The sequence below is a fragment of the Mesocricetus auratus genome, unplaced genomic scaffold (genome assembly GCF_017639785.1).
Source record: "Mesocricetus auratus isolate SY011 unplaced genomic scaffold, BCM_Maur_2.0 Super-Scaffold_100013, whole genome shotgun sequence".
NCBI classification, from domain to species: Eukaryota; Metazoa; Chordata; class Mammalia; order Rodentia; family Cricetidae; genus Mesocricetus; species Mesocricetus auratus.
This window is the reverse complement of record NW_024429196.1, coordinates 9109169-9131020: the sequence shown is the minus strand read 5'-3', so window position 1 is coordinate 9131020 and position 21852 is coordinate 9109169. Positions and strand designations below refer to the sequence as shown.

Genomic DNA, 21852 nt, shown 5'->3' with positions numbered 1-21852 from the left:
GGCTGAGAGGTTGCAGTCTACCATCAGGGGAAGCCACAGCAAGAGCTCAAGGCAAGACCTTGAAGCAGAAACCACAGAGAACTCTGCTTACTGGCTCACTCAGCTCAGCTTGCTTTCTTACACACTCCAGGCCCACCTATTCGGGAATGGCACTGCCCACAGTGGGTTGAGCCTCCTCCATCAATCAACAGAAAAGAAAATGCCCCCACAGACATGCTCACAGACCAGCTGGACGGAAGCAGTTTCTCAATACAGATTCCCTCTTCTAAGGTGACTCTAGTTTGTGTCAAGTTGATAAAAACTAACAGGCACACATCATGTGGGTATTGGGATTTGATACCAGGTCATCAAGCTGGGCCACAAGCATCTTTATCCATTGAGCCATCTTGTTAGCCCAGTAGTGTTGTTCAAACCAGTCATTTCTTTATTGATTTTCCTTCTGAATACTCTATTAATGAAAGTAGGTGTTGAAATATCCAATCCTACTGTATTGCTGCTATCAGTCTCTGACTACGGGTCATTAGCCATGTAAGTATCTGATGTTGGCTGCATGTATATCATGATTACTGTGTCTTTTAATACTTCTATAATTACAGAATGACCCTTTTTTATCTCTGAAGACATATTTATTGTGTTATTCCCCTCCTTCTCCTGGTTGCTATTTGTGTGGACCACACATTCCACCCCTTTAGGTCTTGACTCTAAAGCTTGTATAAAGTAAGATACTGAGGCAATCAAGATGGCTCAGTGGGCAGAGGTGCTTGTCAAGAAGACTTATAACCAAGTTTGATCCCCAGGGACCCATGGGAAATTGACCTCTTTCCCATGTGTGTGGCGGTGACATGCATATGTATGCTGTACACATGTGTGTACATGAGCACACATACACAAATTATACATGTGTATATATATATATACACAAATATGCACATGTGTATATATTACATATTATATTGAAATAATATATTATATATTACATATTAATACCTATAATATGTTAGGAAATCTACTGAATTTTCTTTTCTTAACTCATTCAGCCATTCTTAGTCTTTTGATTAGGGAATCTATGCCATTTACATTTCACACCACTGGTATATGATGATGAATCCCTAAGTCCATCTTGTTAACACTGCACTTGAGTGTGCTCTCATTCTCTCTCATACATTTTTGAGACAGGGCATCAGTATGTAGCTCTGGTTTGACCTCTAACTCACAGACATCCTCCTGCCTCTGCCTCATGAGTGATGGGCTGCCTGACCACGACTTGTTTCTTTCTCTTTCGCCTTCTTCTTTAGCAGATGGCTCCTGGGGTAGTGATTTGCTTTTATTCTATTCGTTTTATCCTGAGGGTCTTGTCTGTTTTTGTTGTTGCTATGAGGTTTGGCATAATATCATGTTGTTATACACTGTTTTCCAGGTTATCTTTGCCCTTGGCTTTTGGCTGTCAGTGTGTCATGGTGTGGTATTTTGGCATCCTATTTGGGCATTTCTGAGTTTCATGACTTTAGATGATATTTTCCCTCTCAAGATCTGGGATGTCTTCAGACGTTATTTCTTTAAGTAAACTTTAAGCTATTTTCTTTCCCCTACTTGAGAAAATTTACTGGTTCCCATGAGATATCCCTTAAATTATGTAAACTCCATACACTCTTTCTCTCACTCTGTAAAATTCTAAATGCCCTCTGTTCGTGTCCGCCTGTCTTCCTTCAAGAGCTGGGGTCTAATGGATTTTCACTAGGTTGCTAGAGGATGTTTTGAAGACACAGTCGGACTACACTTCCCCTCTTCCTCTGTTGTGTGCACATAGGCATATATGTGAGTATGGTGCATGTATGCTTATGTGTGCACATGCATGTGAGTGTCAGGAGACAATCTCTGGTGCCTTCACATTGGTCAAGGATTTCAAGGAGGGAGATTGACCAGTGAGCTCTATTATCCACCTGTCTCCTCATTCATCTCACCATCAACTGATTACAAGTGTGTGCCACCACACCGTGTTTTACATGAGTGCTTGGAATCGTACTCAGGTCTTCACATGTGTGAGGCAAACATGATATCAATTCAGCCATATCCTCACCCCCTTTCCTCATCGTTCTCTACTCCTGACTCAGGATGTGACCACTGGCTTCTGCCATGATGTGTTGCCCTGTCTAGAAGCCTCCACAGTGATGTTTCCCAATCCTGCTCTTGAAGTCCCCACATGTGAGTCAAAATAAACCTTCGTGCTTTAGAAGTATCCACATCAGGCATTTAGTTATGCTAGTGGAAGCTTGCTGACGTGGATGGAACAACTGTGTGACGCCACGGATGATGCGCCCATGAGTTTGCTCTCGGTGCTCTTTCTGAACACTTCTCTTGGTTATATTTTCCTCAGAGAAAATAAACATAATTCAGTTATTCCCCTCAGCACAAATGACACAAATGGTCAAAATGTGTTGTTGTTGTTGTTTTACAACTGATAGAAATGCCTTCCATTTTCCCATCATAACTGGCAATAGCACTTCAGATTTCAAGATTGCTGTCAAATTTTTAGAAACTTCTGTCAAATATTTTCTATATGCTTGCCAGTGAGCACACAGTGGACTGATTCAGTGGCAGCAGACCTGCCTTAGGAGAGGTGCTGTGGGGTATGGATACATGGTTGCCTTTCTCCAAATGAGAAATCATACTATGTGGTCATTGGTCTGGCCCCATGTCTTCAGAATCCTGAGCTCTCTTTTGCTGTTTAGTGTGTTTCAATAGCAATTGGCTTAGACACTGATGGCGGTTACAAAGCCAGGAGTCCCAACCCCTCATGGAAGACCCAAACAAGTTCTCAGCCACATTAATGAAGGAAGGGTTTGGGGTGGGGACACATGTGCTACCTGGACACTAGAATCACCTCTAAATGTGTTGACAGATCTATCACCCTTCCTCTCTTCCCTAGCATCCTAGATACCATCCAGTGGCTTTATCAAGGATTTATCTGGAGCTTGAATTGGATAGGGTGAGTGATACTTAATAGTGATCTGCACTCCAAAGGAGATTCCCACAATGAAATTTTCACCTTCCATTCATAAAAAATGTGACTCCACCATCACCCAGTGCTTTGGGGTTCTTCTTCTTCTTCTTCTTTTTTTTTTTTTTTGGAAACAGGGTTTCTCTGTATTGTTTTGGAGGCTGCCCTGGAACTCTGTAGACCAGGGTGGCCTTGAACTCATAGAGATCTGCCTGCCTCTGCCTCCTGAGTGCTGGGATTAAAGGCATGCACCACCAACGCCCAGCTACTTTGGGGTTCTTAACTGGATTCTATGCATAGGACCAGTAGATAGAAGAAAGGGATGGCAAGATGGTCAGAGGTTGCTTTGGGCAGGAAAAGATAGCAATTACATGTGTCTCTATAGCCTTAAATACTTGCAAAAGATTCTAGGACTAGGTTTTGGCAAGTTTACAATTGTTTCTGCCTTAAGGATGTTAAACTGTCCCACTTCCTGGTAGCCAGTTTTAGGGAAGGAAGTATCTCAAACTTACCCGTCTGGACCCAGGCAAGCTCACAGAGTGGGCTCCCGATGCACTGATGTGTGAAGGCCATTGGATGGACAATTCATGTACCATCCAACAATCGAACTGGATACATTTGACCATTATTCCACTCTCACAGGGCAGGGCTGGCCAAGAGAAGGACAGAGGAATCACAAAACCTTCGACTGCAGGACTCAAGCCCAGATACAGAAATTTAGCTTCTTAGATCTTCCCAGGGGTTGGTGCCTGGCCAGATGCATGGGGTGTCTCCTCTCCTGATGTGCTCCGTGCTCCAGGGCAGACCAAAGGGACAGCTGGGAACATCTGGGGTCCATATGCTGCTGCCTTCCCTAATGGCTCTGAGAGCAATGGAAGGAAGGGATTGGTCTTAATCCCCGGAATCCTGCAGGTCTGCTTTTGGTCTCCGCAAAGTCGGCTTGCCCCCTTTCCTCTTTGAGGATGAGATTCAAGGGACACAAGCGCCTTGTATATTAGGTAGGAACTTGTCAGTGGAGGAGGGTTGGTTTTGGAAGAGTTCTGCTGTCAGTCCTACAAAGCTCCCGCATCATGTTGGGACATGATGACAAACCCATCTGCTTTCTTGCAGGCCAGCACTCCAAGGTGTCTTAAGTTAAGCCCAGATGCTGGCTCATTGTCCAGCTCTCTGCCTTCCATTGTGGCTGCTCCAGGACCATGCAGTGCAATTTGCTAGGCTGTGAGATGCTCAACAGAGAACACTTTTAGCTTCCTCTCTGTGTTCTCACCCATCCATACCTTTGCCCTAGTGTTTTACGTCTCAGGAAAGTGATCTGGGGAGGAGGCATGCCTGTTCTGTGTGGACACTTAATGCACAGTTCAAGGAAGATGTTAAGAGCTGCATGGTCAGTCCATAGAGTTTCAAGGGAAAGTCAAGTTTGCTTGCAACTTTAGCTTGTCAAGGCTAGGATCAAGAGTAGCTGCGCCTTTTAACATTATTCCTTAAATGGTATGTGTGTGTGTGTGTGTGTGTGTGTGTGTGTGTGCACACGCGCATACACATGTGGGGTGAGTGTGCATACACATACGTGCTTGTGCACATGGAAGTTAAGGGACAACCTTGGCTATCTTCTTTCTCAAGTGTTGTCCACCTTGGTAGCTTCTCCTCCTCCTTCTTGGGATGGGGAAGGATCAGAGTTCCTATTGTCATGGGACTGATAAACTGGACTAAGCTGTCTGGCCAGGGAGACCTGGTGATCTGCTTGTCTTTCTGTCTCTGGCACTAGGATTACAACTGCATCACCACCATGGTCCAATTTTTACATGGGTGTTTGAGATGGACCCCGGGTCTTCATGTTGGAGGTGGAAATTCTTTACTGGAGGAACTGCTTCCCACCCCATATCCTCTAGTCACTGAGAGTCTTGTCTTGGACAGATTGTGTATTGACCCACAGAAGGGTTCATGTTGTACTTAAATCTATTCTTAAGAAATGACTTGCTAGTAACTGTGAGAAAAGTATTCATAGTAGTGAGAGTATATAAATCAGGGAAGCTCAAAATACACTTACTTGCTTTAGGATTGGGGGTACAACTCTTGGGAGTTCAGTTGAGCAGGGTAAGACACCTCTTTTCCATTTTCTTTTTCAATGCCTGGACATTTATCCATTCAGATTTCCTTTATCTGTAGCACAATGGAGAAGAAAGGGATGGTCTGGAAAGGAGGATGCTTTCAAGTACAAGGAACAACGTATCTTACTCAAGGTGGGGACTTACTCAAACAGTCATGCTAGAGACAAAATGACACCATGGTTGGTTAATCCCATGGTACAAAACTATGATCATTTTGCTCAGCAATATCAGGTCTGCTCTCTTACAGTTGCATTACTGTCATTGAAGCTCCAGACATCAAATGTACAAACAGGTACAGGCAAAAGCTTGCTGGGATAGAGTGCTGTACTCTGTTTGGACAGAGGATAGACAATGGATACCTCTAGGGTGTTGCTGTGATGGTTGGTTTTTTTTTTTGCATAAAATCTTTTTTTTATTGCAAGAACATTCTTTTTTTAAACACTTTTTTGTTATATATTTAAATTAGAAACAAGCTTGCTTCCCATGTCAGTCCCAGCTCCCTCTCCCTCCCCTCCACACCCACTCCCTCCCCCCAGCCCCCCCAGCCCCCCACCCAATCCCCACTCCATTCCTCAGGGAGGGTAAGGCCCCCTCCATGGGTTATCTATAGAGTCTGTCATTTCGTTCTGGGGAGGGCCTGGGGGGGAGTGTCATGACAGTTGTTCTTAACTGACACCTTGACCCCGGAAGAGTGTCAAAGAGGAATTATCTAGATCGATGTAGACAAACCTATGTGGATTTTTTAAATTGGATTCACTGAGAAATACCCACCATGAATGTGAATAGTACCATTCCATAGACTGGGCCCTGCACTGGATGAGAGTAGAGAGGGCTCACTGAATACCAACCAAGTATGCTCACATTTGTTTCTCTCTGCTCTTGACTGTGGGTGTGATGTGGTTATCTGCTGCTGTGGCTTCCCTGGTATGAGGGACAGTGACCCAGAACTGTGAGCTCAAGTAAAACTTTTCACCTTCAAGTTGCTTCATGCCAGAGTATTTTATCACAGCAACAGAAATAAAACCACAATGGTTGCCAAGTGGTTCCACAATGGTCATCCTTGGGAGCCAGACTTTGAGAACTCCTGGTTTAGATGGAACTCAACCCATTTTCTGGAAGCCAAAAATGTACCCATTTTGGACGCAGAGCCAAGCATGAAAACTAGGAAAAATACCACCTCTGAGTCTGTGGGAGAAGCATGGTGGGACACAAGGCAAGTGCAGGATGTTTCCCTCCATCTGCCCCCTCTATCTTCTGAGTCCATACCCAGACTCGTCCAGCTTTCCTCCAGGAGCTCATTGCAAATTGGGTGACTTTACTGAAATGTTTTCATTGGTTTCATTTCTGCAGCAAGTCTTTTTCCTTTGAGACCGACATCAACCCAAATCCATCACTGTGTACTCCTTACATGGCCAATAGCTTAAGTGAGCTTTCTCCCTCCTTACCTTGCTTGTAAAACGCCATCACCCCGGGTGTTTATTCAGGCAGCCAGCTCTTTCTGCTCTGTGTCAAGCTCCTCACAGTCCTCCTCTTTGTCCACCCTGGCGCCTCTGCACCATCAGCAAATGTTCCCTCATGGACAGCCACTCTGGGATGAATCACCTGAATTGCTAACTTGAACTTGAGATCTGAAGCAATCGCACCAAGGCTGGCAGCAGCCTCGGGTCAGGGTGGCCATTTTTTTTTAAGGTGGGAAATAATCTATACTCAGTTTCATTCTTTCCCGTGCAGAACTTGTAAGAGAAATGCAATTCATTCTTTTGCTTATGTGGCTTCATAGTTTACTTTTGTTTTATGAGGGGTTTGATTTTTATGGTATTGTGTGTAAGAATTCATTGCCTAAGCCAAGTTCACAAAATTTTCTTCTTTAAGTTCATCTAAAAATTGTATAGTTCTTTTATTGTGTGTATTTATGTGTGGTGTGCATGTGTGTGTGTGTTTGCTAGTGTGTAGGTATATGTATACAGAGGCACACATACATGTGAATGTCAGAAGTTGTCTACAAATGTCTTCCTTAATTGCTCTCCACTTTATGGGCTTAAAGTCTTTCATTTGAACCCAGAGCTCAAAGATTCAGTTAGTCCTGATAGCTGTCTTGCTTTGGGGATCACTGTCTGCCAACTTAGCACTAGGATCAGAGCCATGTTCCTATGTCCCTGTGGCATTTACATGGGTCCTAGGGATCTAAACTCCTGTCTTCGTTCTTGCGCAGAAAGACCTTTACTCTAGGAGCCATCTTCCCAGTCCAACTTTAATGTTTACGCTTGGATCTCTAATGTATTTTGCTCGCTTTTTTATATATGATGTGCCTAAGGGTTTCTGTCAGGACAGAAACTCAAACAGGGCCAGAACCTGGAGGCAGGAGCTGATGCAGAGGCCGTGTGTGTGTGTGTGTGTGTGGGGGGTGCTGCTTAACTGGCTCACTTCACATGCTTTTCTAAGCCTGCTTTCTATAGAACCCAGGACCAGCAACCCAGGGGTGACACCACCCACAACGGGCTGGGCCTTCCCTCCATCTACTACTAACTAGGAAAATGCCCTACAGGTTTGCACATAGTCTTCTTTTTTATTTTAATGAATTTACTTATTTACTTGCTTATTCATTTATTTTTTTATTTTATGCCCACAGTTTCTCCTCCCCCATTTCCCCTCATCGCTGCCCAATCCACTGCTCTGTTTCTGTTCAGAAAGGGGCAGGCCTCCCATGGGCATCAACAAAGCATTGCATATCAAGCTGTGGTAGGACTAAGCATCTCCCCTTGTATTAAGGCAATCCAGTATGAGGAATAGGCTCCCAAAGCTCAAGTGAGAGAGGGAGGAAGAATTATAGGAGCCTGAGGGGTCAAGGACATCACAAGAAAACCCACAGAAACAACTAACCTGGGCTCATGGGAGCTCACAGAGACTGAATCGACAACTAAGAGTCTGCATAGGACTGACCTAGGCCCTCTACACATACTACAGTTATGTGGCTTGGTATACTTGTGGGACTCCTCACAGTGGGAGCAGGGACTGTCCCAAACACTTTGGTTGGCTGTGGAGGCTTTTTTTCCAATTGTTTCTCCCTCCTCTCAGATGACTTTAGCTTGTATCAAGTTTATTTAAAACTATCAAGCACATGGTATACGGGCTGAGGCAGAGTTAATTCTTTTATATATATTGGTATTGTATTAATCACTTTTCTATTGCTGTGAGAATACATGAGATAAATAACCTCAAAGGAAGAATGGTTTCTGTTGGCTCATGGTTTCAGAGGTCTCAACCCATGGTCAGTTGTACTACTTCTGGGTCTGTGGTTAGGCCACACATCATGGGGGAGAGACCACAATGAAGCAGAGACACCTAATGGTGTCTGGAAAGCACCCAGAGGTGGGGGTCTGGGGGACTGTGTCCCAATATTCCTCTCAAGGACACTCCCCAATGTTCCTTCCAGTGGGCTCTGCCTACTGATGGGTCCAGCACCTGCCAGGAGTGCTGTGATCTGGCATTCAAGCCTGTAGCTTAGGGACCTTTGGCAGCCACTTAAAATAAAAATGTAGTCTATCTAATTATTCCATCTCCATTAGTTAAAACATCATCCTCTCCTTCCTGAAGTAGCTTTACATTTATTCTAAAATCGACAGAGCATGTAGATACGGGTGTACTTCAGACCTCTGTATTAAATTTGCTGTCCATATTGACATGGATAGACCTTGCTAGTCTGTTCTTAATTCTCTCTTCTGTTCCGTCAACCTTTCATCTATTGCAGTACCATGCCAAAGTATCTTTGGTTTTTTTTGTTTGTTTGTTTGTTTTGGTTTTTGGTTTTTGTTTGTTTTCTTTCGAGACAGGGTTTCTCTGTGGCTTTGGAGGCTGTCCTGGAACTAGCTCTTGTAGATCAGGCGGGTCTCCAACTCACAGAGATCTGCCTGCCTCTGCCTCCCGAGTGCTGGGATTAAGGGCATGCACCACCACCATCCAGCACCAAAGTATCTTAATTACATTACTTTTAATAATATTGAAGTAAGAAAATGCAGAATCTGTTCCTATCTTTCAGGATTTTTGTTTGTTGCATTCTTTACATTTCCCTGTAAATTTTAGAATCAGCATGCTAATTTCAATCAAACATTTTCTATGACATGGTTGGGATTTTTTGGTGTATACCTGTGTGCATACATGCATATAAGTGTGTTCACCCACAGGTTTGCATGTGGAGGCCAGTGTCTTCCTCAGTTGCTCTCTGCTTTTGGGGACAGTCTCTCACTGAATCTGGAGCGTACTGATTGCCTGCTGACCGTGAGCTCCTGGAGTGCTGCTGTCTTCCCCTCCCCAGCTGTAGGACTGCAGGCATGTACACTGTAGCACCTGGCTTTTAGGTGGATACTGGGCTTTGAACTCTGGCCTTTGCACTTGTGACTTGTGCAATGAGCATGTTCTTGACTGACAATCCTCTCTAGCCGCCTACAGCATGGATATTTGACTAAGAGCGCGCCAGGAAACTTGGCACAGCTGCCCCGAGTTATCTGATGCCTTCAGCTGTTCTTTCCCTCCATTTGTTTGTCTCCCATTCCTCTCAACTGTGCTTTCTGGGTTGGAGTACACAGATCTTGTTCATGTTTTGCCAGATTTATCTCCAAGGTTTTTACACTCATAGGCACTCTAAATGGAATTTTAAAACATTTCAACAGCCCAGTTGTCCACTGGTCATTTATGCACATAGCTAGCTTTATATTTTCATTTTGGATTCTGCAAATGTTCTCCAGTTATTATTAGTGCTGGTAGCTCCTCTGTAGATTCTTTACAGTTTTGACATAGGATAACTTTACTTCTTTTCCAGTATGAATGATTTTCCTCCTCTGCTCTCTCACACTCCCTCCCCGTCTTCCTTTGTCTGTGTGCCTACTTAGAACCTCCAGTATAACACTGAAATAGTCCCTTGAGAGAATGCCCTCATCTAACTCCTAACCCTCGCTTCACCACATTCCCCCCTCATATACTCACCCCTCACCGTATCAGTGGGATGCTCGCTCTGGGTTTCCCACTGTAATCATTTGGACTGAGAGGATTTCCTCTGAGGTTTGGTTTTCCGGGTCTAGAGACTCCATTCACTCTGTATCAAGCTACCTGGAGATGTCCCCAGTCCACAGATGTTCTTTAACTTTTTCATTGTTTGTCTGTGTTTAATTCATTTAGTTTCTATTGCTAGGCTTTAATATTGACTAATCTTTTCCTTTATTGTGACTAATCTGTTTTAAGAGCACCTGGTGTGCTGTCTGCCTTGGATATTGTCATTCTCTTAGAGTTCCTCATGTCTCCACTCTCACCCAATTTCTGAAACTCGTGGAATACAGGCATAAAAACTATTTGAATGCCTCTGCCTACTAGTTGAGTCATCTATGTCATTCATGCTCTGGTTTGGTTAGTTATTTCCCTTCTGACTACGGGTCATTTTCTCCCAGTTCTCTGTGTGTCCAGTGTTTTTGTTGCTTTGTGGTGCCCTAGTCAAGTATCTGAGAGACCTCTTGGTCACTTGTCTCCTACGTAGCAAGCTGGTAGTGAACAAGTCACACATGAAGTAGTGATCTAAGCACAACGCCCAGTGACTACAACGATCAGTTCTTTTTCTCTCTAGTGTTTTCGATACCCAAACCTTTCAGGGAGAAGCTGTCTCCAAACCTCAGTGCCTGGTCATGGCCATACACACTAGGCCTTCTTGGGTGCTACATGTATTTGTGTCACTGGAAGTATTTTCATATTCTAGTCTGGGTTACAACTAAATTATTTGAAAACAGTTTCAAGTTTGATAAAAGGATACTGAGGAGACCACAGGCGGCTGCTAATTTTGTCACATTGCTGAGGTAGAATATTTCCACATGTTCTATACAGGGTTTCGCATATTCCAGAACTTTCTACTCTGCCCTAGATTCTCTGGAATGAACTCTCCTCACTCCTATTGGATGACTCTCATTCTGGCTCCAGGAGTTAGCTGCTGTCTCAGGCAGAGCTCTGTAAGTTTCTGGAATATTCTCTCTACATAGCTCCCTTCTCTGGACCAGACTGGAATGGCCTGCCCCCTCTAATCCTTGTCTTCTTATCTCTGAGAAACAAAGATCCACCTAGGCTGCCCTGTCTGGTGGAGTCAGGTAGTCACAGGGAATCGCTCTGGAACCAACTCCTTTACTGTTAGATGCCTTTACAACTCTTCTTTTGTATTTATTATTGCTATAGTTTACCAAAGGCCTAGGCATTGAAGGTTTGGTCCCCATCTTAGTGCTATTGGGCATGGCAGAAATTTTAAGTGGTGAATGAATGGAGGATTATCAAGCCTCTGGAGAATTGACCTGGAGGGGAACTGTGGGCCCTCAGCCCCTGCTTATTCTCTTTTTCACTTTTTGGCCATGAAGTAAATGGTTTTGCTCAGCACACACTCACTTCTACCATGCTGTACCATCCCAAGTCCAAAGTATCAGGAGCAGTGACGGAAACTGCTAAAACCACAAGCAGGGAGAGTCTGCTTGTAAGCTAGTTGTCTTGGGCATTTGTTATCAGGATGGAAGCTGACAGACACAGTTCTCTCCTTCACTGCTTTCACACAGAAGGGAAATCTGGTCCTTTTATTTACAGCTCCGCACGTCTAATTTTAAAGCCTTTGCCAGCAAGCAAAAATTATCAGGCCCAGGCCTTGTTCCTGTGGGGCTTTCTCTAAGTTGGCAAGTTTTTCCAGCAAGTCACCACAGATTATGCTGCAGAGCCTATGTGCTGAGGGAACACTGGCTAATGTTTTACCTTCAGTGAGTTGCAAATGTCTCTGAGTCTCAGTTTCCCCATCTGTAACTAAGGGGCATGCTAGTCCTGTGGTTTTTATTTAATTGTGTGTTTCAGTCTGCCCACACACCAATTATGCAATGTTGGTCAGATGCTAGTCTAGAGGTTGCTGTGAATATATTTCATTATCATAAATGAGTGTCTATACTTGACTGACTTAGGGAAATGACCTTTGATGAAGCTGATGGAGCTCATCAAATCTGCTGAGGACTTTAGAAAAGTGAAAATATCCCAGAGAAGAGCGACTTCTACAGGGCAGATCCTGCCTGAGTTTCTTTCCTACCTGCTAGCTCTGTGAACTTTGAACTTGATGGTCTATACACTCCAGTGAGCCAATTCCTGTGGTCTGCCTTGTCCTTTCTAGAGAGACTTAGATGTGAACTTGTGGTTTTAGATATTTAGTAAGTCATCAAGAGTTAGTATCTCCATTATCTCATAAGGAATTCTTACAAACACATATAAACCCTATGGACATACCTGACGTCCAAGGTAATGCGACCCCATCTCAATTTTTTTATTGAGCCCTCAACTGTGCTTAGATGCAGGAAGAGACCTGTGAGCAAAGAGTTCTCTTTTTGTTTTGTTTTTACATGACCTCATGTAGCCCAGACTGGCCAAGAACTTGCAGTGTAATCTGGTCTTATTATATAACCCAGGCTGGCTTCAAACTTGTGATTTCCCTGCCCTAGCTTCTCAAGGGTTTGCAGACACACATCATACTGCTCGGATTGCTCAATCATGAACGAGGCCTCCGAGTCTCCTTATCTCCTAAACCGTAACTGAATGTACTCACAGAGACCAGAGATGAGACAAACTGAGCAGTAGTTTCTGAACTTAAAGCTGGATGATTAGGACGATCAGTTCCTTTCCCTTCTCTGTCTCCTCCACACCATCTGAAAATAAGTACAATTTGAAAATAAAATGCAAATTACATGTACACATTGTCACTTTTACCACTGAAAGTTTTCAACCCATCAGTTACAATGTATGCATTGATCTTTGAAAATAAAAAAGTCTCATTTAAAAGTATGTTTGTTTCTGTATTAAACACAACTATGCAGGTTCAGAAGTAGAAGCCACACGGGGCAGGTCACGAGCATCATGTCCCTGCAAACATGAAGGTTGAAGCACTGACTTTGTGAGCAGGGCTGCCAGAAGGTTCTTTAAACTCCGCTTGCTCCCATCGCTGAGGCTCTGGGGAGGTAAAATCAAGAAATAATTTCAGAGAGGGCCCAAACCACTGTCAAAGTGATGTTGTATTAATAATGAAATAAAGATCAAACTGCTAATTTATATAGTGAAAAGTCTGCCTGGAAGAGTGGGGTGCAATAGCCTTGAATTCCTGTGCTATGCTCCCCAGAACCCAGATTATCCAAGGATGGTACAGCAACCTGTAATCCTGCTTGCAGGAAACTAAAGCAAGAAGATTTTGAGTTATGGGATGGATGTGATGGCTCCATAAGCAAAGGTGCTTGTCACAAAGCCTGACAACCTGAGTTCAATCCCTGGGATCAATATGGTAGAAGGAGAAAACAGACTTTTGCTGCTGTCTGACCTCCACAGACAAGTCATTCACATCTGCCCACACTCACACATGTGCACACAAATGAATTAATGCATATTTTTAAAAACTTTTTCTTAAAAGAAGAAAGAAAGCCTTTTCCACCGAAGAGCTTCCTTGCATTCTTTAACAACATTTGAATTTTCTTCCTTATCACAGCCTGATGCACACCATTAACATGGAAACCTACTATTTCTGGTTTACATTTTCACTATTAAGTCTGTCTACACAGAGCTTGTGAGGCGAGGCTCCCAGGAAGTCTGAGTGGACCTTCACTCCATCAAGCCACTTGCTAGAGTAGATGCATTCATTAGTTATAGGAGGAGTAACTGCAATGAGCTCACTCTCTTACCACCTCCTGTAGGCAGAGATTTGAGCAATAGGAAAATTGTGATTGCCTTAGCTCAAGTAAATATGGATAATTTATAGCGAATGGAGAGAGTACAATATAATAATGGAAAAATGTTTGACATTTTAATTTATCTGGTGCTCCTTTTCACAGTAGATTTAGGAAAATAAAATGTGTAAGCTGAAGCTATTGAAGTTCTAAATCCTCAGGTATTCTGATATGGGACTGTTTTAGTCACATAAAAATGGAAATTTTTGCTTTGGAAAGAGAAGAAACAACGAGAACCAGAAAATAGATGAGTATAACTAAAGGATGAATTTTAAAGAATGCTTGATTTACTCATTTAACCTTCATAATGTGTCTCCCTCTATGAAACTGACATAAATAAGCACAAAAGAGTCACTCTAGAACACACACAAGACTGTACGTTTTGGCGAAGGGGAACTGAATCACGTTTCTTTCAAACTTTTTTCTTTCTTTGTACTTTTATTGGCTGTCTCTTGCCAGTTATTATTCTCCATAGTTGGATCATTACAGCTGCTAAAAAGAAAGCTAAGAGTCAAGCAAAGACATAAAAGAAGACTCGATGAGTTTTAAAACTGTGAACACTCAAGGAAACAGTGAAGCTAGCACACCTGGTCTAACACATACTTGGACCATTGTCATAGTTGATGAGAAATGTATTCCACTGGGCATTAGCAGGGATCAACCCTGCCCAGAAATCCACTGACAGCTCTGCATTTTAGGCGAAGACTGAGATTTTTATGGCTCTCACTATCGCCTGCAGTATACAAAATGGATTAAAAACTCAACAAGGGGCCCTGAAGTCATGCCAAGTCCCCATTAGTAGAATATCCTATTAAATGAAAATAAGAAAACTTCAAGAATATCTGTAGAGAATTGTGAATTACATAGAAGTTGAACCATCGAATTTATGATGGGTCTTTGGCCAGAAAATGAAGAGTCTCTAAGAGAATGAAATGCTTATTTGAAGGGCGGTTGCACCATGGGGCAGATGGGCATCTGTAACTCCATCAGTGTGTACATATTACGCCCCCACTTCGCTAAGAGGGAAACGTCTGATGTTCCCCAAATTGAATTTCAGTCACTCAGCAAAAGCGCCAGTTACACCAGCCTGAGGACAGCTCAAAGGTTCACCCACCTCCCTGTGAAACACCCCTGGAGTTTCCTACTTCTCCTATGTGCAGTACGTGTCTTTTTCTCATCCATCTTCTCAGGTTCACTGGTTCGTGTCACTTTTGAACAGTATTTTCCTTTGGAACCATCAGCTGAAAAAACTCTTCAGCCTTATGTTGTCTCATAAAGATTTGCTCTGATTAAAACCAGACTCAGGGTGTAGATCCGCTGTCGTTTCTTCCCGAAACACAAACAGGGAAATTTCAATAAAAACATTCCAGTTCCCACCAGAGACTTGGTGGATTGATAATCCAGGTATTACCCTATCTACAAGCACGCATCTAGCACACAGGGCCCTCTGGGATGCATTTTAGAAGCCTGACCTAAGATTTTCGTATTAAGAATGGAATGCAGCATCCTTTGATTTCTTAAAGCCCCAATTTCGAAGAAAGGAGCCTTTGCAAATGTTTCCATTAGGACCCAGCACTAAAAGGTATCTCGCTCAATACTGACTTCATTCTCCTTTCTCAATGTCTTTTAAAGCTGGCTGCAAAGCACCCAGGGATAAACAGGAAAGGTGCACAACACTGATTTGCTTATAGCAGCCTCCATTGCATGTATAATGACTGTCCATCAAGACAAGAGGTGAACAATGTAATAAGGTATACACAGGGTGACGGTCGAGTGGTCGAGGGGACCCTGGCCCCATCCGTACTGCTTCTGTGATCTTGGTTACCTTAAATAAATGTCAGTATTTCCATTTACATCTGTAACTTAGAAATAATAAGTCAGCCAGCTCTTGAAGTGCAGCATGGGATAACAGCTGCTAAAAATGTCCCTAGCACCAACGACAGTGCCTAAAATATGACAGCCACTCTGCAAGCATAAATAGAGATGTGAGCACAGCACACCAGGCATGTAGCTAGTGCTTCTATGGTGCATTAATATTAGGCATTCATTTAAAAGTTTCAGGCATCAATATGTAAAAATGCAGAAGTATAAATAAAAAGGCACGTGTTACAAATTTTATGAAAATGAGAAAAATGGGCAAAATATTCATATATAATTTACTATGCACAAATTTGAATGCACACAGGCACACTCACACAAATCTTTTGGAAGCATGTATAGGCAGCAGATGCTCACTTCCTTACACACTATTCGTAGTGCTTGAATTTTGGTCACTTGCAAGGAGAGTGGATTCTAGAAAGCAGTTTCTCTTTTCTCTACTTCTCCACTCCCCCTCTTCCTCCTCACCTCCTCCTCCCCTTCTTTGGCCTCCTCTGTTTTTGTCTCCTTTCCCTCTGCCCCACCCCTGCTGGGGATAGAACTCAGGGCTTCATACATGCCAGACAAATGCTCTACTGTTCATTTCTATCCCCAGCTCTGTATGCACACTCTGTATATTAAGGGTAACTCTTGAAATAAAGGTCATGGAGAAGAAGGAGAGTATGTAGGGTCAGGCATGGGGAGAAGTTGATATTCAGTCAGTCCCCAAACCTCAGTTAGCCTCTCAGGAAGATCAGAAGTGGGACTATGCCTCAAAGTTGGCAAGCTTCCTGGGTAATTTCATTCACAGCAGTCAACTTCCTTAATAGGTAATTCAATACATTTTACAATAATGCAGGAGGATGGAGAACTAGCCAGCACAGGGCAAAACATGGAAACTACTCAGCTTTCTTGTTTAGACCCAACTAGTATTACTGAGAGCTTAGGGCGGATTCTTGGGGCTACCAAAGGAATAAGACTGCAATGCAGAATCTACAACACAGACAAGTGCATGGGGGTCAGGTAGGAGAGACACCTGTGGCTGTGCCAGAGTGAGACATTGGCTGTGGATACCCACAGACACATATAGGCATATTTAATAGAAGAAAAATAAGGAAGGAGTAATGATTTCCTAGCATTTCACACACACACTGTGGTTGGTTTTCTTCCTCAGCTCACAAGCCAGGTTAGTTCAAGTACAATAGAAGAGAGAAGCTTCATGAAAAACCCCAACTCCTCAACACAAAGACACCCTCAGCTTGCTTTTTACTTCACAGGTTTTATTATGTTTATTCACGCGTCGGCATGTATGCGCCACAGTGCATATGTGGAGGTCCAAGGTCAACTTGCAAGAGTCAGCTCTCTCCTTCTCCATGTGGATACTAGGAATTGAACTCAAGTCATCAGGCTTGGAGGCCAAGTGCTATAAGCCACTGAGCTATCTAGTCAGCATAACTAGATAACACCTCAGCTTTAATACTATCTGTGCTTCATCCATTCTTGATCACCTAGAATGACAAAATTACTTTAAACTAAACGACTTTTCACAAAATCATTATGTAATATTGGCTATTGACTAGCAACCTACTACTGATAGTTTGGCAGCAAACTGTCCCAAGTTGGAATTTTTTTAAACAGAAAATGGATAAATCAAAGAGGTACAAGTATAATCTGAAGTAGGTGGTGGCATCACACTAATGCTGGTTTCCTGGTTGGGGTAAATTATGTTTATACAACAATAACACTATGGAATACTGTGTGTTGGTTTGTTTCAACTTCCAATGGACACAACCTAGAATCACATAGGAAGAGGTTTAATGAGAGATTATTCAAATTGGTTTGGCCTATGAGCATGTTTGTGGGAGATGGTTAGTTTGTGTGGGCAGACCCAGCCCACTGTGGGCAACACCATTCCTTAGTCAAGGGATCTACAACTGTACAATACAGGAGAAAACTAGGTGAAAGCAAGCAAGAGGGTAGCATGGGTGCATTTATTTCTCCCTGTCCTTCACTATAGATGTAATGTGACTCCGGCTTGAGTTCCTGCTTTGCCTTTCTTGCAGTGACAGAATGTAACCTAAATTGTAAACCGACTGCACACTTTCTTGTGCTGCTTTTTGGTCAGGATGTTTGTCCAGGCAAGAGAAATGGAGTTAGAAAACCGTGTGAAGGGTGTGGAGATTTTCTTTTCCATCTTTGCATTCTTTCTATAAACCTAGGTTTTTTCAAATGAAAAACTCTTTTAAAACTCTTTGAAATACAGCTTTTTACACCCTTTATTGTTTCCAAATGTTCCTTGATCTAAATGAAGGGATTCCAAGCATAAATGTAAGCCTGTGGTTTTATTTAAAACATAAAGTGTGATTCTCATCCTGTGATTCTAAAACATTGTATGAAATATTTATACACATTTAGAAGTCACTCTATATTCTCTGATAGCAATTCCATGAGTAGAGAAAACACTGCAGTGAAAACCAAGAAAAATGTTTATATAAAGCAATAGTAAAGACCTGAAATTACTCTTGAGTTAGAAAATTCTCTGGGAGATAGATGGCAGAATCATCAACGGATGGTAATTTTGGAATGAGTTGTTGTTGGATGAACATAAGTTGAGATGCTTCCAGCACAACTCTGAGTGGCCATACTGTTACAATCATGAAACTCATATGGACTGCCAAGCTATACCTGAGAACATTTAGTCAACAGTTAATGACTTCCTATCATTGAAAAGAAATGGAGCTGGGGAGATTGCCCAATGGCTAAAGCTCTAGCTTCACAAGCATGAGGGCCTGCATTTAGATCCTAGAACTAATATAAAAAGCCAGATGTGGCCGTGTGTGCACCCATACCCACAGTGCTATGGAAGGTGGAGATAGGAGACAGTAATCAAGAAATTGTTCCCACAGATATGCCCATAGGTGTAGGCAGACTTTTCTGTGTCCTGGCAACTGATCCCAAATGATCACTCAGAAACTTATTATTAATTATAAATGATCAACTGATTGCTTAACCTTGTCTCCAGACAACTCTTAACAACTTAAATTAACCCATTTCTATTTGTCTGTGTGCTGCCCTGAGGCTCATTTACCTCATTACTTCTCATGTTGCTTCTTCTGAGTCTGGCTTGAAACTCCTCAGACTCCACTCTTCTTCCCAGCATTCTCTTTGTACCGAAAACCCTGCCTAGTTATTGGCCAATCAACTTTTTTTATTAACAGTGAGAGTAACATATTTTACATTTTCACAGTGTACAGAAGGATTATTCCACAGCACACAGGGTCAATCTGATGGAGGCTATTCCTCAACTGAAGTTCCTTCTTCCCAAGAACTGGGTCCAATTGAACCTGATGCTAACATTGACAGTGAGAGAGCCTGTCTCAAGAAAAAAAGCAGAGAGTGATAGGACAGGACAGGTGACATCCTGCTCTGGTGTCCATGCACACAACTCACCAGGTGCACCTGTATACCCCAATGCAATATGACTAGAGGATTCTCTGTACAAATGCAGTCTCTCCAAGTACAGTAGCTCTACAGAATTAAAAATAAAAAATGTGAGAGAAAATACATAGAACCACATACCCACCACATATACACTGGTCCACAGGCTCAGTCACATGAACATCAATATGATAAGAGTAAACCTTGGGGCCATAGCTTGCTTCCATGTGTTTTTACCTATTTTATGTCTGGTTAGTTTTTAATGTGTTACATGTTTACATAAAAGACAAGCAAGAGTAGAATCTTAGTGGGATGCAGAGTGACTAGGGAGTCCTTGATGTCCTCAGGGCTTTGCAGTGGCTCCTGGAAGGTCACATAACAGTACTAAGCCTGGAATCCTCAGTATTCCCTCATGAATATGCATGCCCCAACTTTGCTGATCTGTACTGTGTTGCCAAATTTTTAAATAAAGATGTGTTACATTTGTTTATGCTGTGGAATATTACTTGAACTGTATAAAAGGTGTGTTGCATTTGTTTCTGCTGTATTTGTTTACTTATGTAAGGACTGCTATATTTGTTTATACTGCATTTGTTTAGCAATGTAAGGAAATGTTACATTTGTTACTGCTACATTTGTTTAATTGTGAAAAGATGTGTTCCTGTTTCACCTTGCCTGCCTAAGGCACCTGATTGGTCTAATAAAAAGCTGAACAGCCAATCGCTAGGCACAAGAGGGATAGGCAGGGATGGTGAGCAGAGAGAATAAATTGGAAGAGAAATTCTAAGCTGGAGAAGAATGAGAGAGGAGAGAATGAAGGAGATGCCCGGGTCCATCCAGACAGCCTCCAGCCAGCAGACACAAAGTGGGAAGTACAGAGAGGTAAAAAGCCCTGAAGCAAAAGGTAGATAGAGAGAAACAGGTTCATTTAAGTTAAAAGAGCAAGTCAGAAATGAGCCTAAGCTAGGCTGAGCTTTCCAAACTAATAATAAGTCTCCATGTCATGATTTGGGAGCTGGTTCATGGCCTAAAAGAAAAAGCCTGGTACATTACTGTGCCTGATATCTAGCAGGCATATTCAAATATGGTTTAGCTTTGTAATTTGAAACAAAAGTGAGAAAATAATACTAACATGAGGTTGAAAATAATCATTTAAAAATACATTTGTAATTTTTGGTTGTGAATCTAGCCTTTACTCTGATAATCTCAAACATGTATAAAATGTATTTTGATCATAGTCACCATCCACTCATCCCAAACCCCTCCAAAACAAACTCTTTCAATTCCATGTTTTTTCTTCTTTTTAAAAAATAAAAACAAAAACAAACAAACAAAAAACTAACTCCAATTAGCACTGGCTGTATATGTGTATGGCTGTCCACTGTAACATGACTAAACTACCAGAAGCACATTCATTAAAAAACAAAACAAAACTGTCTCCCTCTACCAACAGCCATCAGCTGCCAATAGCCCTTCAGCTAAGAGATGGGACCTCCTGAGACCCTAGGTGGAAGAAAATAGTGTTTGTGGGGAATTATTGATTGATACCTTTTAATATAAGCATACACTATATTAATTCTTTGAGAATTTCATACACATATATAATATATTTTGACCATATTGACCTCTAATCTTTCCTCTAACTCCTCCCATATTCACTGCTCACCTTCCTACCCCTCCAAACCTCATGTACTCTTTTAAACAAACAACCCATGGAGCCTAATTTGTGCTTCCCACATACTCGTGGGTATAGGACCATCCACTGGAGTGGTCAACCTAACAGTGACTACACCCTTAACAAAAACAGATTCTTTTTCTCCAAAAGCTGTCACCTGCTAATGGGTCTTCATCTGGGGGAAGAGCTCCTGAGCGCCCCCCTCCATTCTATGCTAGAATGCCAATTGGATTATTGTTGTCTAGGTCCTGTGCAGGCAGTCACAGCTCCCAGAAGTCCAGAAAACAGTGTTTTTCTGCTGTCCTCACCCACTGTTGACTCTTACAGTCTTTCTACCTCTTCTTCTACAATAGTACCTAAGCCTTGAGGTGGGAAGGGGGTGATACAATGCCCTATTTGTGGCTGAGTGCTCTATAGACACTCATTCTTCACTTTGACCAGTTGAGAAATTTCTTCATTAACTGCCACTCATTATACAAGGGCAGTCTTCTGTGAAGTCTGAGAACTGCACTAATCTTTGGATACACAGATAATAATGTAGATATTAGTTTGGTACTAAATGTCCATTTAGCAAAATAACAGTAGCAGGTTCCTGTGACCTACAGTATTAGGTCTGGGACCAAGCTTCCAAGACCCGTGAGCTCAACTACTATGGGATCTTGGCCAAATTTATGGTACCAGATATGTGTTTATTTCTTTGAAACAAGCCTTAAATCCAAACAGAAAGCAGCTGATTAACCCTACAACATTCTGGCTACTATTGTACCCACAGCATATCTTGTTATTCTAGTTGTTGTTGAGCTCACAAGAGTCACAGCTGATTAAGACTGTTAATGACTTTTTTTTCCCCCAGCAGTTCAAATTTTGATGTGTTATATTTTTTTAAGGGCAGTGCAAAAACTTACCTGTTTACATAAAAATCATGGATGAAATTTTAATGAGTTTTATCATGTCTTCAATATGTAAGAAATATTTGCCAGGCAGTGGTGGCGCAGGGCCAGGCGGTGGTGGCGC

General features: G+C 42.4%; 1 protein-coding gene across 14 annotated transcripts in view; it reads right to left on the bottom strand.

The window, feature by feature from the left end:
- The window catches only part of LOC106022415 (homeobox protein GBX-2-like), a 141867-nt gene that overhangs the window by 14892 nt on the left and 105123 nt on the right, over positions 1–21852 (bottom strand). For all 14 annotated transcript variants that reach the window (XR_005880678.1, XR_005880680.1, XR_005880674.1 and 11 more), the window contains 3 exons: positions 12704–12803; positions 5046–5158; positions 3511–3647 (listed from right to left, as the gene is read on the bottom strand). The gene's annotated coding sequence lies outside the window, so the exon portion shown is untranslated. The remainder of the gene's footprint in view (positions 1–3510; positions 3648–5045; positions 5159–12703; positions 12804–21852) is intronic.